General features: G+C 40.8%; 1 pseudogene; it reads right to left on the minus strand.

Annotated features, from left to right (window-relative positions):
* Positions 1–1,780: 1,780 nt before the first annotated feature.
* LOC122098294 lies at positions 1,781–2,700 on the minus strand (annotated as a pseudogene).
* Between the last annotated feature and the right edge of the window lie 13,885 nt (positions 2,701–16,585).

The following is a 16,585-nucleotide window of genomic DNA, read 5'->3' on the forward strand; positions in this document are numbered from 1 at the left end:
TTATATTTTCTTTATGGCCAGGGATGATGAACCTTTCCTGATATGTTTCTTTGCCATTCTTACCTCTTCTTATGAGAAGTCTCTCCTTAGCTCCTCTGCCCATTTGGTGATTCGTTTATTAGTTTTGGGAGGGGTAGTTTCTTGAGATCCATGTATACATTGAAAATTAGCCCTTTGTCTGATGTATTGCAGGTAAATATCTTTTCCCAATTTGTTGGCTGTCTTTTTAGTTTAGTGGCTATGTCTCTAGCCTGTGTAGGTTTTTTCCTTTGATGTAGTCCCATTTGTTGGGTTTCATTCCTATCTGTTATGCCCCTGGGATTCTATTCAGGACGTTCCTGCCAGTACCTATAAGTATTTTTTTAATTATTATTTTGATGGTAAAACTTTATTTACTTTTATAAATACATCACAAGACAAAATTTTTCAAAAATACTTTCCCCCCAAAAAAATTTTAGAAAAAAAGGAAAGCTCGTAATAGGTAGGCAGACTGTCTTGAGACCTCTTTTTGTTCTTAAGGAGAGCTCTCTGCTGTGTAGGGCAGGACAATCGCCACACACCCAACACTGCCATGGGTTTGGCCTTGGGGAGAGAAAAGCCCAGCCTGGACTGAGTGTCCTCTCCTGATCACAACCATAGTTACACCTTCTAGTAATTAACACTATCTAGGATTATCTAGTATGAATCCTATTATAGTTGGGCTATGCTGTATACAATGGTTAACCATTGAGAACATATCTCTCTCTCTCTGCATACATGTGTGAATTATAAAGTATGAGTTGGACTCCAAGTTCAACAAACACAAGGTATTCTCTACATGTTCCCAGTGCCCTATGAGGCTCTCTCAACAAGCTGTTCATCTTTCCTGTTTAGATAACATTAAACACCATTGTTTTGTTAGGTCAAGAATAAAGATGAGGGGTGAAAATAAACTTTTGCCTTTAAACAGTTTATTATCCTCAACCCCAAACTAGGAGTTAAATTAGAAAACATTTTGTTGTTGTTGTTGTTGTCTCCAGAGCGATTACTCCATTACTGGTGAGGCCTGTGAGGTGTGGGGTACACCCCCAGCCTCCCCCATGCCCTGCTGGACCACAGCCAAGGCCACCCTGGGCCTTCCACTGGGCTCCATCCTTGAAAAGCTGCCTAATGGAGGGAGGTCAGGAAGATCTGCATTTACAAGTTTCCCAGAATGTACTAGAACTTTTTTGGGTCAGTTTTATAGAACTTTCTTGGTCAGTTATATTCCACCTCAATCTCTCCAGTATTTTCCAAGCAGATCAAGTCACTTGCAGATAATGAAGAAGCTTTGTGGCCCAGGGGTCCATGGCTTGGAATCAAAGATAGTATCAGGAGGCCCAGGGGTCTCGTGTATGGTAGAGATGTCCAGGTGATTTGAGTTTCTGACCTTCCTGTTCTCCATGAAGCCTGAGCAGTGCGGAGGGCAACGAGGAGGTGTCTTCTACAATAGCCACTGAAGTGAGGGAGGCAGAAGTTCAGCTGTTCCAATGGGCAGATGTGGAGAGGTTTCTAGAAGGGGATCAAGTCCGCTGCTTTGGGCAGGAGTATCAGTTATTTTTACAGAAAGCAACAGAGAAATTAATTTTCTTTTCTGACTACTGAAAAGTGGAAAGATGCTCAAGTTTACCATTTAAAGGAACAATAGACATTTCTAAAGTCTCTGTCTAAACTTTGGTTTTCTTTAAAAAACACACAAAAAACCAGGTCATCACAAAAAGTAATGTAAGTGGAGGCTGTAGGCAGGTACTGTTCTGTCCGTGGCAGTCTTTTGTGTAAAGTAAGGCGTATTGGAGCTCCAATTTAACTGATGCAGTGGGGTTTACTGGCTATGCATGCCGAGGCAGTGCAAGTCGTCCGTGCCCTTGCTGTCGAAGCCTGGGAGGGGCTGACCATACTTTTCCATGCACCAACAGAAGCCCCGCTTTCTGCCTTTGGAGGGGCGACACTGCTTCTTCTTATAAAATCCTTTCTTGTCGCAGTTGGGGATGTGCACACCCCTGGGACTCAGCACATTGGGGAACTTCAGGTGATTCAGGGTGTCTTGCATCTCTCTAAGGAAGGGACCATATTCTATCTCCAGTTTGGACTCCGAGGAGAAGGTCTGGGTGTCCGTGCTCTGGGACTCATAGTCGACTTTGTAGTGCTGGCTGTCCTTTGCGTGACCTTTCTTGATGGTGTCCAGCTTCACATGAATGGAATGGAACTTGGAGTCAGGCACCCTATGTGTGCTGGGAGGGGCATGGCTCTCCAAGCTCCCCGTGCCTAGGTCCTCCTCTGACTCACTAGCATTTCCTGAGGCAGAGGGCGCCAGCAGCAGCAGGTAGGCGCTCAGCCGGCCAGGACGCTGGCATTGGCGCAGAACCCGCGGCCAACCAGCAGTGCCTGCAGTGGGCGTGGCTCGGTTGGTGGCAGCTGGCAGCTGAGCCCCTAGCTGCAGAGTTCTGTGTAGACACCTCACGGCTGACCCTCCCGCAGAGCACATGTCAGGCAGCTGCAACAGCCTGGCTCGCGCACCAGCTCGGCACACGCAGGCACTGCAGGCAGAGGCTCGCACTGGGCCAGCGCGATCCCATCACAGTGCTCGCATTGCAAGATGGGACCCTCGTCACCGGTGGCCTGAGGAGCAGGGCCAGGGTGGTGAGTAGAGCTGCCCTGAGCGCCAAGCGCCGCCGGAAGCATGGTGCCCATTGCAGGGGCCAACTGGAGTAAGCAGTTACTGGGTCAAGGCACGCAGTGTGAGATTGCAGGATCTGGAGCGCAACTACCGGTGCTCGGGGTGAAGCTGCCCAGCTTCCACCTCAGTACCTATAAGTTCTAATGTCACCCTTTTTCTGTCTTATAGTAGTTTGGCTGATTTTAATGTAGTTAATCCATTTTGAGTTGATGTTAGTGCAAGCAGAGATCCACTTCCAGTTTTCTGCCTATTGATGTCCAGTTTTCCCAACACCAATAGTTGAAGAGGCTATGATGTCTGTGTATGTGTGGTGTGTGTGTGTGTGTGTGTGTGTGTGTGTGTGTGTGTGTCTGTGTGTCTGTGTGTCTGTGTGTCTGTGTCTGTGTCTGTGTGTGTGTCGGTCGTGGGGCTTGAACTCTCGGCCTCGGAGCTACCCTTCAGCATTTCATCTCCAGGCTAGTACTTGAACCACAGTTCCACTTCCCATTTTCTTGTGGTTTATTGGAGCTAAGAGTCTCATCGACTTCCCTGGCCCTGCTGGCTTTCAACAACCATTCTCAGATCTCAGCCTTCTGATTAGCTAGATTAAAGGCATGAGCCACAGTCACCCGGCAAGACTATGTTTTTTCCACATTACATCTTTCACTCTTTTGTCGAATATCAGATGATTGTAAGTATGTAGTTTTATTTCTGGGTCTTTTCATCTTTTTTAATACGTTTTTTTTTTTGTAAAAATAATGTACAAAGGGATTGCAGTTACATAAGGTAGGTAATGAGTTCATTTCCTCTCAAGCATTGATACTTCCTCCTTTGTTTTTCCCCTACCATCCCTACCCTTCCACCTCCACAACTACTCCTTTCCATCCCTCCTTCCCACTCCCTGCCTAAATTGTAAAGTTCGTTTTTGAACATAGTGTCTTGATCTCATTGTTAAAATGGGTCAAACTGTATCCCTAGTTAAGCATTTGGTTTTTTCCCCTTCACCTCCCAAAGCTAGAGAAATGTACATACAAGATACAGGGCACCAACATCAAAGAAAAAAAAAAAAACACATAAATTAGGTTACAAGATTGGGTGGAAGAATGATGACTGTTGACTTAATTTAATAAGTATTCCATAGTTTTTAATGGTAAGGTTTATTAACTCAAAGGGGGAGAAAAAACATTCAGAATAGTGGAATGTGGCTACTACTCATTTGATGTGTGTGGATAGATTATGATTAATAAAAATATATCTATTAATTCCCAGTGGTAGACTGCTATGCTAACTGGGAGGAGACTTTGGTAATGCCAGGGGTTTGAATACTGGTAATGAAGCAGAATATGAGGGGAGAGCATTTGCTAAACATGTAACTTCCTAGGCTCATACTAAATACATTGAAGTAGAATGCTAAGTGATGATCGACTGAGCACCAAATTTTATTTGTTGACTTTTTGTTTTGTGAAGTCCAGGGATTTGAACCTAGAGCCTGGGTGCTGTCCTTTAATTTTTTCTCAAGGCTAGTGCTCTACCAGTTGAACCACAGCTTCAAGTCCATAATTTTGGTGGTTAATTGGAGATGAGTCTTTCCAAATTTCCTCTTTGGGCTTGCTTCAAACGTGATCCTCAGGTATCAGCCTCCCGAGTAGCTCGCATTCCAGTTGTGAGCCACCAGAACCTGGCTAGAATCACTTTTTAAAAGTGTTCTCTAGGTGAATCAGATATGTCTAGGTACTATGTGAGCATTTTGGTTCCAGTGGGTTATGTCAGATTTAGAATAACATCAGAATTTTTCTTCTTGTAACTCGCAGCATCCAATATCTATATAATTTATTCAGATCTTCATGTCTGATCTTTTTTTCTTCATTGTACCTTTTTATTCTTACTTCACGAGCAAGCACATCAGTGATGTTTTCCTTTTCTGAAGCAAGTTACATCCTTTCCCATCAATGAGGGATGTACTTGCTGCTCTTACTGCCTGGAGTACCTGCTTCTAGTTAATTGCATGGATGATGGCTCTCAGGTTAACTATCTCCTCCTCAGGAATATCTCCTCACATAACCGCTGTGGAGTTGTTGCCACAAAACTACCAATGTCATGTCTCTGATTTATAAAAATTATCATTATGATTTCTGGTTTTCTTTTCAGCATGAAATTGATGAGGAGAGAGCCACATTCACTTGTTTCTCCAACACCTATAATAGTGCCTGGTCCTTAGTGCTCAGGAGCCTTGCATAGGGATCAGCCTTCTCCAGCTCAATTTATCTTAGCTTCTGGTCAAGACAGCACTTGAAGCTGGTGTCTGGTGGCTAGCAGTCATTCCCTCTCATTCTTTGTGCCTTTCTGTGTTGCTGAGTCCACCTCAGAGCAAGATCAGTGCCTGACACCTATTTGCTGCTATTGACATCATACAAGTTATGGGCATTGTTTTGTGAAACTGTGTGCAGAGACACATCTCCACACAAGTTCTCCAAGGCAAGTGTCTCCCATGCCCAGGAGTCCATTCCACAACTCAGCATCCTAACTATCACCTACTCCCTAATGCACTCAGTGTATATTCCCATTTCCATTAAAAAAAGAAAATTCAAGATATGCCTTTGATGATTTGTCATTGAATTACTGAAACAAAGTATATAATTTTGGGGCTAGGAAGGTGGCTTAGTGGTAGAGTGCTTGCCTTGCATGCATGAGGCTCTGAGTTCGATTCCTCAGAACCACATAAGCAAAAAGAAAATAAGCTGGAAGTGGCCCTGTGGTTCAAGTGGTAGAGCGCTAGCCTTGAGCTGAAGAGCTGATGGATAGCACCCAGGCCCAGAGTTCAAGCTGACAACCGGACCCCCAAAAAAGTATATAATTTTATGTATTTGTAAGTCTTTGTCCATCTCTCTTGAGCCCTTGGCATATTTCTATGTGTTTGCAGCTTGGGAAGGGAAATAAGGTTTAATTCAGGATAGTCAAAAACATTTTGGGAGGGAATGCCAACTTTCCATCTGATGTTCTACAGATGGCCATCTTGTCACAGGAACTGAGTAGACTGTCATAGCATAAGAGGCTTGTCCTGATTTCTACTGACTTTCCTCTGGGGTCACAGAGTGTGATCCTACTGCATACGTGTCGCTTGGCTACACTCGAGGGACCAGGTCTTCTCTGAAAATCTAGTGGCATGGGGGTAAGAGAAACTAAAACTCAGAACCCAGCTACCCACATCACTAGGATTACAGGCCTGAGTCTCATATACTAACTCATAACTGCCTTTTTATACATTGTGTAGCCTGTTTCATTATATTCACCTCACAGACAGATATACAAATATATGTTTATATTTATCCATCTATTTATAATCAGTGTTATATCTAGAAACACAAAAATATATATTCATATAATTATAATCAAAGTTATATTACCACTTTCCCCAATAATATTTTACACTAATATTATGTGAATAAATACTTAAGATTGAAAAAGTTAAAAGCCCTTGTAGTATGAAAAATCATATTTGATCTTATATATCATATAATATACTGTATAAAACGTAATGAATATAACATGTATTTCCATATAACTGATTTAATTGCTTCTTGATTTTGTGTTTGTCAATCTATATAAGCCTTCTTTCTTCTATTGATGATGGCTTATACTTTCCAGTGTTGATATTTCTTACGTATTTTGTCAAATATATTCAGCCCTAAGTAGAATTTTTATGTTAATGGAGCCAAATTTTTCTTCAATATTTCCCAAAGCACAATGAATATGTATATAGAATTGAACTCACTGTTGGAAGAAAGTCCCACATACCACTATAAGTATTGTAGCATTTGTCCCAATTGACAGAACAGCTTTCTAGGTCATCTGATCTGGTATGTCCTAGATCTTTTGTAGCCACCTTATCACCCCATGCAGGCATGGCCTGGCTTCCTTGCAACTCCCTGTGCATTTAACCATTCCCTTTATATCCAGTAGGCTCTCTTGATCATCCCACTGTCACTCTGTTTTCCCACACACAGAACACATGTGCATGGTGCTTTACATTGTAGGTTGAAAAAAAAACACATTTAAGGCTCATGAATTATATAATATAACATAAACACTGACATTTTAATAACGTTAGAAAAATAACTAGAATGATCATTTTACAACAATCAGGACCAAAAAGAAATATAACGATTTTCTAAAGAAGGGGGGAAGCAATCTCTAAATCTGGATTGTCTTCTAAGTTGGCTTCAGACACAAATTCTGCCTCAGAGTCCTCAAAAGGATCTACTTCCTCATCAAAGGCAGTATTTTCTTCCCGAGTCTCGGGAGGGACAGATCTTATTTCTCAATTGGAAATTGGATCCCCAGCAGAAGGACAGATTGGTCTGGATATTCTGTGAGGACAGATTCCCTTTCCTCAACTGAATCTAGACTTTGAACCTAACTTATTGGTTTTCTTGAACATAGACTGGGGTCATTTTCCATTAGCACATATTTACCCTGCACTCCAGGACCAAAACATTTTTTACTGGTTTGGATGTGATCTAGGTGAATTGTGAACATCAATGGAAGACATTCTGGATCATCTTCTTCCTTGGTGGTATGTGCAGGTACACCTATATCACATGTGGAGTTCAGAACCAGTGGGATGTCCACAGGACTCAAAACCTAGTTGGGCCTTTCTACACATTGCAAAAAGCCTCTATGTTCTCATGCTTTCTGGAGTCCAGTTTTCGCTTCCAATCTCCATCAGTCACCATAGGCGACATCACTGATGGGTTCTTTATCTGGAGTTCAGCAGGAAGTTCTCTACAGTGACACAAACATAAGAATGTAAATAGGTACAGGAGTCTTAGAGTAGACTCTAGAAGTTAAAGTGTGACTAAACTTCTATGAGGATTTAGTAGGAGAAGCTGTAGAACTTGAGTTTGGGCTGAACACTGATGAGAAGGTAGGGTGTTTCTAATGAGTGGTTATGTCCATAAAAGAACATTTTGCCATGCTGGGTAGTACAAAGGGCTCTTGGCAAAGCAGGCCCATCCCTTGAGACCTAGGTTCCATCCCTACTCAAAAGCTCTAAGGCATCTAAACAAGGACTATTTACTCTTTTCCTTGGTCTCACGGGTCATGCATTGCTCCAGCTGGTCCAGAAGAATATGTAAGCAGAACAGCAAGTCTGAAGAGGGCATGTTGAGCTTGTCATACTGTGTAAGTTTTTTCAGGATGTCAAGTTTCTTGTGCTCATAAAAATCATCAGGGTAGAAGTCCATCCAAATAGTTAAGATGGAACAATTGATGCTGTGGACAGATTGGTGACAAGGAAAATGAGAGTCTGCCCTCTCCATCCTGAGCCTTCTACCATAGACCCTTTGTGGCAGGACTAGAATGCTGGGAAGTGGGAAGAGACTCCTGGAAGCAGAATTCTCCTCACAACCCACTTCTAGAAATTTCTAATGCAACCCTCCAAAATTCTCCCTGTGATGGGCAGAGAAAGTTGTTTCCCCACTGTGTCTGACTTGCTACACACAACCCTCCCTGTCATCGAGGGATTGTGATCCATGCTGGCCTGGTCATAAACAGAAAACCCTGTCATAAAAATGGCTACAGCAGCGCTGAGCACAGGTGGCTCATGCCTGTAATCTTAGCTACTCAGGAGGCTGAGATCTGAAGATCCCAGTTCAAAGCAACTCTAGGCAGGAAAGTGTGTGAGACTCCTATCTCAATAATCCACTAGAAAACTAGAAGTGGCACTGTGGCTGAAACAGTAGAGCACTCGCCTTGAGCTGAAGAGTGCAAGGACAGTGTACAGGTGCAGAGTTCAAACCACATGACCAACAAAAACAAAAGTGACTAAAGCGAAAAGAGCAGGTGTATGGCTCACTTTGTAGAGCACCTACCTAAAATTCATGAAGCCCTGCGTTTAATTGCTAAGATTGAAAGGAGGAAAGAATATGAAGGAATGGAAGGAAGAAAAGAAGGAAGGGAGGAATTTTGATATAACCAAATACTGGAAAGATGTGAAGTATTAAAGGTATCACAAGTATTTTATATGAAAAGATAGATTGTTCACTAAAAGGCAAATTATAAAATGTGGAATTCAGGCTAAAATACATGTACAGTTTTGTTTTTCTGTAAAGTGATACTTACGTGCCTCTTTAGTTTAAAAGTAGTAAATGAGTTTGAAAAATGGAGGAGTTGTTAGAAATGAATCATTATATCTTATCACTTTTTCTGCTACATTCACCACCTACAAAATTGGAACAATGTTCATCATTTTAATTATTAATGTATTAATTTAATCTTTCATCTTTAGTGTATAGTCTATTGTGCACATCGTTTGTTTGAACTCTTTTTTTTGTTTGTTTTTTGTCCATGATGGGTCCTGAACTCTGGGCCTGGGCACTGTCCCTCAGCTCTTCACCTCAAGGATATCACTTTACCACTTGAACCACAGTGCCCCTTCTGGCTTTTCTGCTTATGTGGTACTGAGAAATCGAACCCAAAGGCTCATACATGCAAGGCAAGCACTCTACCACTTAGCCAACTTCCCAGCCCTGAAATCTTTCTTTTTTCCTTCAGACATAGGCTTGAATACAGGGCATGGGTGCTGTCCCAGAGCTTCTTTGCTCAAGTTTAGCACTCTGCCATACAAGATTAAACCATAGTGCCATTTCTTGTTTTTTAGTGGTTAATTGGAAATAGCAGTCTCATGGGAACTTTTCTGCCCAAGACTGGCTTTGAACCAACATCCTCATTTCTCAGCCTCCTGAGAAGGTAGGATTACAGGCGTGAGCCACCTGTACCCTTGTGCTCATTTATTTTCTTTTAAATGTTATATAAGTTTAGTTCCCCCACCCAAATACGTGCAAACTGAGATGCAAATTGGCTTTAAATAAACCACTAGTTGAGGATGCTGAAATTACAAATGATGGCAAATTGTTTTTAACATTTTTTAATATGAGAAGCTTGAACTGAGGGCCTGATTGAAATCCCTATTCTCTTGTGCTCAAGGCTATCACTCTACTAGTTTGGCCCACAGGGCCCTTTTAGTTTCTTGGTAACCAGTTAATGAGATAATAGTCTCACAGACCTTCTTACCCAGGCTGTTATTAATCCTCGATTATCAGATCTCAGCCACCTGAGTTGTTATGATTACAGGCATGAGAAACTGTCACCAGTTTTTTAAAAAGCAACAACAGATTACTTTAGGGGAGGATGGAGGAGGAGAAGCTAGAGGCTAAACAAGCTCTCACATAGAAAATAGTTGTAGTGTTCCACTGAAGAGTCCTAGGTCAGAGAATGACCAAGTGTGCCATCACAGTACAGTTTTGCCAGAGAGGGAAAATCCAGGCAAGGAGACAGATCTGAGCACTTGCCATTAGCTGCAGTTGTGGTGGTGGCGGCAACGGCAGCAGCCTAGCCGCCAAAAGAACAACACAGAGTCTGGGACAATGGTGCCAGACACAGCAGGTGACTGGATTCTACTTAAAACCAGAAAGAACTGATAAGTAGCAGATATCTTCATCCTGCTTATCACAGACCAGAGACAACCCAGGAACCAAGACTCCAGCGTGAGTAGAATCCTGACATACTCACTCCTTCTTAGGGAACAGAGGAGGGAAGGCCACCCTTACCATCCTCACCCCCGGAGACCTCCATATTTGATATTGAAAAGGCCCAGCTGAGCAGCAAGCTCCAACTCAGGCCTTGGAAAAAAAAAACAAAAGAGTCATTTAGGAGGTCTCAGGCACCTGACCTGACCTGCCAGGCTCAGCTCCTCCCTGGGAAAAGTCACCCAGCCCAGGCAGACAAAGCTCTGCCCCGAGGGGAGTGACTTTCTTCACTGGGTAAACAGAGCCAGAGGCTGCCCCTCCCTACAGCAGCCTAGACAATCAAGTGAAATTCAGTAAACATAAACCCTGAGAATGGCTCTAGGCTGGGCTCTGTGAGTGTCTCAGAAGTTACCCCTCAGGGAAAAGCTGCAATTTGCTGAAAGGCCTCAATTCTACCCAGTACATAGCCTCATCACAGCATCTTCAAATTAGAGGAAACAGCCATCTCCCTCTTTTGTGAAACTCAAAGCAGATCTCCCTCTCATTGAACTATACTGGGAGGAGGATCACAAAATCCTGATCATTTTTCTGCCTGCTCCAACAAATTGACTTAAGAAACCAATCAAGCCACAGGCAAACCAAACACCACAAGCAGACTAAAGACTCCACCAAGAGACTGGTTACAGACACAGGGAGATACAGGATCTTCACATCTACTTCCCCCCCCTCCGCCCCCCCCCCCCCGCAAAAAAAAAGAACTCTTTTTGGTACCTTTTTTAATTTTTAGTTTTTAAAAAAAATTGTTTTCTATTAAATTTTTTCTCCCCTCCTAATTTTTATTTTAGGTGTATGTGTGTGTGAGTGTGCTTTGTTTAAATCTCTACTGACCTTTTGGTCCTTTTATCTTTTTTTTTTCTTTTTCATTCTTTTCATTTTTCTTCTGTTTCCTTGTTTTTGTGTGTGACTTATTTGCTGTTCTGCTCATCTTCAGATATATGCCCATTGTCAAATATTAGACCTTACCCCCATTGTATACACATTAATCAAGAATTTTATTACTCAAAGCAAAACTTCTTAGCCTTAAATTCTGTAATAGCAGTATTATCTCTTTAGGCCTATATAATTTTTGAGAATTTTTATTTTTTAGATTTTCATGTCTCCTTTCTATCCCTCCCCTCCTCTCATCGTATCTTTTTCTTCTCTCAATATCACCTTAAACTTAGATAATTTTTAAGACTCATTTATTAAACTTAAATATTTGTTTTTCCCATTTTTTCTTGTCCTTTTTTCTCTCTCCTACTATTCTGTCCAATCCACTTCCCTCTTTGAGATTAGAACTTGGTTAAATTCACTCTCCTTTTACCTCTCTACATTCTTCTAATCCTATTTTTCCTCATATTTGTCCCTAAATATAATAATTTCTGGTTTGCCAAATTCGTCCTTGCTGTTGTTAGCCCATTAATCCATAGTTGTTTGATGTTGAATAGATTGTATCTGCTGAACTAGATTATATCTGTGTCCTTTTGCCTGTGCAACTGCAGGACTTTGGTTGATGTATGCCTTCAAAAAGTATTCTAGCAGAAAACTTTCATATCAAATGGGCAGAACAAGCCAGAAAAACACAAGAAAAATGAAAGTCCTGGTATCTCAACTCCCACTCATGATAACCAGTATTCCAGAGGAGAGTTCCCCAAAAGCTCAATAAATATTACTTGGAAACATGGTGAATGAACAGATAGAAAACCTGCAAATGATTCAGTGTGAACATGATAGGGAGAGAGAGGAAGCAAACCAAAGATCAATACAGTAATCTCATGAGCATGAGGAAGCTACTCAAAGATTGATACAGAAATGCATGAATAGGTTGAGAACACTCAAAGAGAAATAAAGGAATTGTGTGAGCAGGCTGAGAACCATCATAGAATTATAGGAATTGCATGAGCAGGCTGAAAACAGACAAAGAGAATGTCAGGAATTGCGTGAACAAGCTGAGAACAGTCAAAGAGAACTACAGGAATTGCATGAAAATGAGGAAGCTAATCAAAGAGTAACACTGGAATTGCAAGGGAGGGACGAGAATAAACAAAGTTCAATAGAGGCATTCATGGAATCCATAAACAGACAGTTGAAAGAATTCAGGGAGACCACAAAGGGAATGCTGAATGGAACCCAACAGAAGGACTGGGAGTATAAGGAAACCATAACCAAACAACTAAGTGATTTGAGAATAAGAACTGAACACCAAATTAAGGAAGTAAAGAAGTCCATTCAAGATCTAAAACAAAGCTCCAACAATTTGAAGTAATCAAAACCAAACAATTAGAAGGAAAATGAATAAAAAACAAAGAAGAAAGTCTTGACAGTAGGTTAGACCATGCAGAAGATCGAATCTCGGTAAATGAAGACAGCCTAGATATTATACAGAAACAATGTACAACTATCCATGACAAATCCAGAAATATGATAGATGTATTCAGCAATTGGAAGACACCATCAGAAGGCCTAATCTGAGAATAATGGGTGTAGAGTAGCACCTAGAAACAGAAGATAATGGTCTAGGAAATTTGGTTAACAGGATCCTAGCAGAGAAATTCCCAAACATGCAAAAGGATAGGCCTATTGAGATACAAGAAACGTTTAGAGCCCCAAATAGACCAGACGAGAGCAGGACATCCCACCGTCACATTATAATATGCACAAGATCAATTCAGACCAAGGAAAAGATCCTTAAAGCTGTCAATGAGAAAAGATCAATCATCTATGAAGGGAAATCAATTAGAATAACTTCATTTTTTTCATCAGAGTAAATTAAAGCAAGAAGAGCCTGGAATGATGCATGCCATGACCTAAAGACAAAGTATGAACCAAGAATACTGTAAACAGCTAAATTCTCCTCCATAACCGAAGGTGAAATAAAAATCTTCCATAGAAAAGAAAAACTGAAAAAAAATATATCTCCACCAAACCGGTCCTACAAAAGATACTTAAAGATGTCCTACACATGACAACTTGTACTTCTCATTGTTGCAACAGACAGAACGGACAAGATCACAATAAAGACAAAGAAATGGCACCCAAACTGAGAATCCAAAAACCATAGGAAGAACCAAGTTGAGGCAGCCCCCAAGAAGGCAGATAAAATGGCAGAAACTACCAAACACTTCTCAGTCCTTTCTCTCAATATTAACGGATTTAACTCTCCAATTAAGCGACATACACTGTCTAGTTGGATTAAAAAGCAACATCCTTCTATCTGCTGCCTTCAGGAATAACACCTTGCTCATAAAAACAAATACACTTTGAACATGAAAGTCTGGAACAAAATCTACCAAGGAAATGGCCCACATAAACAGAGAGGAATTGCAATCATAACATCAGATAAAATAGACTTCAAATTAAAGTTAGTGAGAAGAGATAAAGAAGTTCACTACATACGAATTAAGAGATCTTTCTTTCAGGAGGATATTGCAATAATAAATACTATTCGCCAAACAATGGATCACCGAAATTTATCCAACAGATACTGCTTTCCCCAAAATCTCAAATAGATCCAAAGATAAGAATTGTTGGGGACTTTAAAAGACCACTATCCACAATACATAGATCAACTCGAAAAAACTCAACAGAGAAACTGCAGATCAAAAGAACTGCCTAGATCAGCTAGATTTAACAGAAAACTACTGAATATTTCACCCAGCAGCATCAGAATACACTTTTTCTCACCATTACATGGAACATTTTCCAAATTAGACCACTTTTTTATTGTGAAAATACTGTACAGAGGGGTTACAATTACATGGGCAAGACAATGAGTACATTTCTGATAAAGCATTGTAGCCTCCTCCTTTGTTTCCCCTTCCCCTCCCATTCTCCCCCTGTCCCACCACCCAACCCTCATCCCCCCCACCAAAGTTGTAAAGTTCGTTTTTGACATAATGACTTGTATGTCTCGTTGCAATGGGTCCACCTATTTAAACGATTTGTTTTTTCCCTTCCCCTCCACAAATGATAACATCAAATACAGTGAAAGCAGGGGTTATACAGTGGTGGAGGCACATGTAAAGCAACAAAGAAATCATCTTATAAATGTGTTAGAAACAATTGCATGAAAGAAAAAAATTATTTGAATAAATATCATAGGGTTCATTTCCCTAACATCAACTTATCTGACCTTTTCTGCTTGACTCAGACTTAAACAAGTTATTACAAATAGGGGAAGCCATGGGACCTAAGTGTCTTTGGGCCTGGCTTACTTCACTTAATATAATTTTTCCCAAGTCTTTCCATTTCCTAACAAATGGGGCAATGTCATTCTTTCTGATGGAAGCATAGAATTCCATTGTGTATATATAACACATTTTCTTGATCCATTCATCTACTGAGGGGCATCTGGGTTGGTTCCATATCTTAGCTATGGTAAATAAGGCTGCAATAAACATAGCTGTGTTGGTAACTTTCTTGTAGTTTTGTTTGTGAACATTTGGTTAAATGCCCCATAGTGGGATTGCTGGGTTATAGGGGAGCTCTATGTGGAGTCTTTTGAGGAACCTCCATACTACTTCCCAAAGTGGTTGTACAAGTTTATACTCCCATCAACAAAGCATTAAGGTTCCCTTCTGTCCACATGCCATCCAGCATCTGTTGTTATTAGAGTTCTTGATTCTAGCCATTCTAACTGCGGTGAGGTGGTATCTCAATGCTGTTTTAATTTGCATTTCTTTTATTGCTAGGGAGGTTGAGCATTTCTTCATGTGTCTATTGGCCATCCTTCGTTCCTATTCAGAGCAGTTTCTCTTTATGTCTTTAGCCCAATTATTTATTGGGCAGTTTTTTCTTTGAAGGTTTGTCGTTGGGGGGTCTAATTTTTTGAGTTGCAGGTATATTTTAGATATTTGACCCTTGTCTGTTATATGGCTAGTGAAGACCTTCTCCGAATCCGTGGGATTCCTACTGATCTTGCTAGTTATGTCCTTTGCCGTGCAGAAGCTATGCAATTTCATGCAATCCCATTTGTTCAACCCTTCTTAGATTTGTTGTGCTTCTGGATCACTATTAAGAAAATTTCGGCCTGTGTCTTTAGATCTATGTGGGATTTGAGGGAAAGTAGTGTTTCTTGGATAAATTTGGGTGCTCCGTTGTTTGGCGAATAGATATTTAGAATTGTAATATCCTCCTGAAGGAGAGATCCCTTAATGAGTATGTGGCGACCTTCTTTATGTTTTCTCACTAATTTTAATTTGAAGTCTATTTTATCTGGTATTAGGATTGCAACTCCCGCCTGGTTATGGGGGCCATTTGCTTGGTAGATTTTGTTTCAACCTTTCACATTGAAAATGTGTTTGTTTTTACGGGCAAGATGTGACTCCTGAAAGAAGCAAATAGAAGGATGTTGCTTTTTAATCCAAGAAGAGAGTCTATGTCGTTTAATTGGAGAGTTAAGTCCGTTAATGTTGAGAGATAGGAGTGAGGTATTTGGGAGTTGCTGCCATTTTATCCGCCTTCTTGGGGGCTGTGGAAACTTGGTTCTTCCTATGGTTCTTGGATTCTCAGTTTGGGTATGGTTGCTTGGCCTTTATTGTGATCTAGTTGGTTTTGAAGGAGAGTTTATCTGGGTACAGTATTCTTGGTTGATAGTTGTTTGTCTTTAGGGCATGGCATACATCATTCTAGGCTCTTCTGGCATTAATTGTTTCTGCTGAGGAATCTGAGGTGATTCTAATTGGTTTCCCTTTATCGGTGATTGAGCTTTTCTCCTTGACAGCTTTAAGGAACTTTTCTTTGGTCTGAATTGATCGTGTGTATATTATAATGTGACGGTGGCATGTCCTATCCTGGTCCCGTCTATTTGGTGTTCTAAAAGCTTCTTGTATCTGAATAGACCTATCTTTGTGCATGTTTGGAAAGTTCTCTGCTAGGATCCTGCTAAACAGATTTCCTAGACCATTAACTTCTGTCTCTACACCCATTAGCCTCAGATTAGGCCTTCTGATGTTGTCTTCCAAATGTTGAATAGCTCTGTCATATTTCTTGGATTTGTCTTGGATGGTTGTATGTTCTTTCTTTATAATAACTAGGCTGACTTCAATCCCTGAAATTCGATCTTCAGCATGGTCTAACCTACTATCAAGTCTTTCTACTTTGTTTTTTATTTTTCCTTCTAGTTGGTTGGCTTTGATGGCTTCAGATTCTTTGCTGGAGCTTTGTTTTAGATCTTGTATGGACTTCTTTACTTCCTTAATTTGGTGTCAGCATTTATTCTCAAATCACTTAGTTGATTAGTTATGGTTTCCTTGGACTCCTATTCCTTCTGTTAGGTTCCATTCAGCATTCCCTTTTGTGGCCTCCCTGACTTGTTTGAGCTCTCTATTTATGGATTCCTTGAATG

This window comes from Dipodomys spectabilis, unplaced genomic scaffold (assembly GCF_019054845.1).
Source record: "Dipodomys spectabilis isolate Male_0828 unplaced genomic scaffold, ASM1905484v1 ptg000472l, whole genome shotgun sequence".
Classification (NCBI taxonomy): domain Eukaryota; kingdom Metazoa; phylum Chordata; class Mammalia; order Rodentia; family Heteromyidae; genus Dipodomys; species Dipodomys spectabilis.